This window comes from Myotis lucifugus, unplaced genomic scaffold, assembly GCF_000147115.1.
Source record: "Myotis lucifugus unplaced genomic scaffold, Myoluc2.0 scaffold_15, whole genome shotgun sequence".
Lineage (NCBI taxonomy): Eukaryota > Metazoa > Chordata > Mammalia > Chiroptera > Vespertilionidae > Myotis > Myotis lucifugus.
Genome location: NW_005871063.1, coordinates 3570593 through 3575412, shown reverse-complemented (window position 1 = coordinate 3575412; position 4820 = coordinate 3570593). Strand labels below are relative to the sequence as shown.

General features: G+C 38.8%; 1 non-coding gene across 1 annotated transcript; it reads right to left on the bottom strand.

The window, feature by feature from the left end:
- Positions 1-4366: 4366 nt before the first annotated feature.
- Positions 4367-4495, bottom strand: LOC111825173. Its single transcript, XR_002828299.1, has one exon. It is a non-coding gene; the product is annotated as a small nucleolar RNA SNORA11 (small nucleolar RNA).
- Positions 4496-4820: the final 325 nt, after the last annotated feature.

Sequence of the window (4820 nt, the reverse complement as noted above, 5' to 3'; positions counted from 1 at the left end):
ATGTATTTCATTTTCTTAAGGTTTTTACATATACTCCTAATTTTTCCTGGGTAAAAAGATGCTTAGTCACTAAAGAAATAATTATGTCATACCAAAAACTGTTTTGAAAACACCTTCTGAGTAAGGTGAGGTTCTAGATTTTTGCCCTCTTTGTCCTTTTTAATTGTAGTAAAAAATTCATCATTATAAAATTTACCACTTAACCATTTCTAAGAGAACATTTTAGTAGTGTGAAGTATATTCACATTGTTGTGCAACTAGTCTCCTGAACTTTTTCATCTTGAAAAGTTGAAACTCTAATGTTCATTAAATAACAATTCCTTATTTCTCCCTCCCCATCAAGTCTTGGCAACCACCATCTATGTTTTCCTTCCATGGATTTGACTACTCTAGATTCCTCGTGTAAGTAGCATCACACAGTGTTTGTCTTTATGTGGCTGTTTATTTCACTAAGCATAATGTCCTTATGTTGTAGTGTGTCAGAATTTTGTTCCTTATTAAGACAGGATTCTAGAATGACTCTTAATGACAACAGTGAGGGTCTCAAACAAAGTCATTGCTATAATCACTCTATTTTTAAAGAGGGAATGGAGAAGAGTTTCACATAGTTCATGTTCATGAATTCAAGTCACAAATAAGTTACACATTTTCTAATATAGGCATAAACTGCCAATCCACTCCTCAGTTAAGATTTTCCCATGAGGATGCCTCTTGGATTTTAATACACCTAACTTCATAAAACATATTTATTTCTCAAAACAATATTTTAGGTTGGTGTTTATATGGGAGGAAATGTATATTTATTTCCCAAAAGCTCAATGCAATATTTTTTACCAGAATGATGAAAAGGTAATTTCCTTGAGTTGTGATCCAAATATAATTGACAGAATGACAGAATCAATGTAGAAGCCTTGGCAAGTATATTATAACTTCAATAAAAGAAATGTGGCCTGGCTGGTGTGGCTCAGTAGTTGAATGTCGACCTATGAACCAGGAGGTCACAATTTGATTCCAGTCAAGACACATGCCAGGGTTGCAGACTTGATCCGCAGTAGTGGGTGTGCAGCAGGAAGCCAATCGATTCATTCTCATCATTGATGTTCCTATCTCTCTCTCCCTTCCTCTCAAAAATGAATTAAAAAAATATTGTTTTTAAGAAAGAGATGTGACTTTTATGATGTCCATAGTGTACAGAGAGGCAATGCAGCATTACTGCAAACAATACAACATTTAGTTATAATAATGTCACATCCCAACATTAAAGTCTGTTACTCATATCCAAGTGTTTTCTCTATTTTAAGAAATTGGTTGGAGGCATTGAATTGATGACAAAGGGAACCAAAGTTTTGCCACCCTAAAGCTTCCTTTCAGAGTATTGACTTTAAGCTGTTTATTAAGAAACAAAACACTCAGAAAGAATCTTTGATCCTCCCCCCTTTCCTGCCTAAGAGATTCAGAGGAAAGACCTACTCCAGAAAGGAAATCTTAGGATGTTGGTCTTTGAATTGAGTATGGTGGATGGGAGGGAGTCGAGCGGGCCTGTTTACACATTACCCCTGTGTCTCATGGGTTTATGGGTTGCCCAGCAAAACTTCATGTTCCGCTCTTCCTCAACAGCCTGTAAATTGCCTACTTCCTTTGAAGTCTCAGGCCCCTTTCCCCCTTTTCTCCTTTGTCCAAGATGACACATACATCAAATTTTACCTCACCATCTTGGGAATTGTTCGTGCTTATGTAAATTCCCCATGGGCATGTATTAAAATGTGATTTTTTTCTCTCTTGTTAATCTTTCTCTGTTAATTCCATTATTAGCCCAGCTAGAAGAATTTAGGAAGTGGGAGTAACGCACCTCTTTTAGCCCCCACAACGGTTAACTATTAAAAGTTTTGTCACTTAAAATAATTGACACAGGCTTCTGTTAACAATTGTTTGCGTAAGTGCTGATGTCAGGAACAGTTTATTGACATTAATCAGGAAATGCCTGCCTTTGTCTTCTGAAAGAAGTGTGCAGCCCATACCAGGATCATTGCCACTTCCTTTGTCATCTCCGTTGGATTTTCACTTCTTTGTTTACTAAGATATTTGAATATCCTTTTGTCTACCTTCAAAAGTCTTTGGACTTGTCCATATCTTGCATTTGATTAATGTTCTTTCTTTCTATCTTCTAGGACTATAATTTTTGTAGATACTAGAAGATACCTAATTAAATTCCAGGCATCCCCATGGCTTTGTCTGGTTTTTGCACTCTTGACTTTTAAGATCTTTCTGTTGACACTTATACACACAGTATGATCATTTTCTTTATGTATCTATATTGCCTGTAAGTCTGCCTCCTAAGCCAGCTTGCCAAATTAAAAAGCTCTTTGGGGTTGGTTATAGAAATGTTTCTAACATTTACTGAGTCAAATTTAGGTTTTAGTTTCTCTGTTTCAATAAATGTGTACTGTAAAATATGCATTTCGGGCTTCTATTCCAACTGCTTTGTTGCATTACCATTGACAAAGACATTTTTGCTCTAGTCTAAAATAATGATATAGCTCATATTATCAAGTGATTTTGTCATCAGTAATCTTATTTTTATTTGACCAGTCATATAAGAAGGAAAATGTCCATCCCGTGTGCTTTACAAAAGGGTCGAAATGGAAATAACTGTAAATTATTAAAGTCAAAAGAGATTGTTATTAGCCTCAGAGGTTTGATGAAGTCGTGCTAGATAAGAGTGGGAACAAGTTAAGGAAGTGCACGCAAAAGCCTAAAAGAATCTGCGAGTCAAACCCTGGTAAAACCTCTTTCAACTTTATTATTTGCAAGAAAGTGAAAACAGAAATATCACCAAATCAATAAAAGGATAATATCACTTAAAGAAAGAGTATATATAGTCTAAAAAAAATTTTCCTCTAAAAAATATTAGCTGATTTTTACCTGGGACATTATCTTAAGACAACCATACCTTCCTGGCACACCCCTAGACAAGCTGTGGTAGAGGTCACAGAATAGAAAGGTTCTGGGAACTCGGACCACCTATGCCGCCATGACACAACTGGTTATTCCAGAGAATTTTGGCCCAAGAAGATGAGACTATAAATCAGTAAATTTTACCATTTATTCAGGGAATTTCTGAAAACCAATTTTTTTCCAGGCAAATACTTTGCTCATTTGGATAACCATCTCTCTTATTGGGACAATAGATAGATGGCTTGTGCAAACAGCTTGCTTATCCTTCAACAGTTTACTCTTCAAAACACTTGGCTGTGTCCAGAAATCCTATCACAATCATTTACCTGCCATGAGAGGCTTGCTTTAAACCTCATAAGCCCAGCCCTCTCAACCCTGCATATAGGAATTCTTCAAATCTCCGTTTGAAGACACTACTAAGACTTTCGAGCTGATGCTCTCCCTTATCAGAGTAAGTCTAGTAAACTTAGCTTTGCTTGATCAACAATTTTTTTTTTTTTTTTTTTTGGTAAATTGACAGTGACAATACTGTAGGCCATAAGATCTGATCGAGACCCCCAGGTTGACAGGGCTCAAGGCCCTCAGCTTTGAAATCACATATACCCTCGAGGCTTCTAGAACCTCACGTTCAGGGGTCTCTCCCACTGCAGCAGGGAGATAGGTCCTGCACTGGTTCTTAGGTCCAATAGACTCACGTGAAGTCCTTTGAAACTGAGTTTATTTGTGTATTGGGAATGAGGAATCCTCTTAGGAATCCTTTGGTTATCTGGTCAGATGTGAAAACTGTTATAGTTGGAAGGAAACCAGGCTTGGTACTAATAACACAATGTCACTTTTTTGTTGTGAGTCCAAGAGAGAAAATTCAGAGGGAAAGGATTAGCATAGGTTCAATCGTTTATTTCTCAGTCCTTCCACAAGGTCTGACAAATTCAGGTCTCATCAGACCAGCATCCTTATCTTAGGAATTCTGCCTTCAGCCACCTAGCCAAACCTAGTAACACCTTTCCTCAGTCTTGCTGTTGTTTCTTTGATAGTTGCTTCATTTTTCTTTTGCTTGGAGCTGGAAGTCTCGAGGCTGTGAGACTTGCTGAGTGAGCCGATTTTTACCAAGTGTTTCAGTTCTCCCGGGGTCTTCTCTGACACTCTGGGCCACATGCCTTCATGCTTTCATTCATGTACCTACTTCTCTAACTGACCTCATTTCACCAAGGAGAATTTAGAATGAAGTTGGCCACTGTGGGCTATTTCTGAAATGAACAAGATGAATCATTTGAGGGACAAATGAGAACAAATGAGAAGAAAACCTTGGGAGGAGATTCTCAGACTTGTGTTTCCAAATGAGAGATTACTTTTTAACATGAGCTGACCCCTCAAATTTTCTTACTTTGGTGAGTACTAAGTACTAATTTTTTTTTATAGGGCGTAATGTCACAGGAAGGCCATAGTATTCTGCCACCCATGAGGAGTAAGCCCAAGTTGCTGTTGGATGTGCTATACACAGAGAAGCCATTCTTCAGGCGCTCTGCTCTCTCCACACCCAAAAAGTACTAATTTTTTAATCGTAAGGTTTGATAGAAATGTTAAAGACCCTATACATTGCTTAAATCAGGGGTCCTCAAACTACGGCCCGCGGGCCACATGCGGCCCACCGAAAACATTTATCCGGCCCACTGGGTGTTATTGCCACCGCTGCCTGTTGCTTAGCAGCCAACTCATCCCGGCCCCCAGTGCGCATGTGTGGAATGTGCGCCGCACTCTCCGACTCCCCTCCTTCTCTCTGTCTCTGGACTCCTCCTCTCAGTCTCGGTGTGATCTGACGAGTCACGAGCTTGCCTGTGCAGAGCCTGCTGCTGCCTGAGGACCAA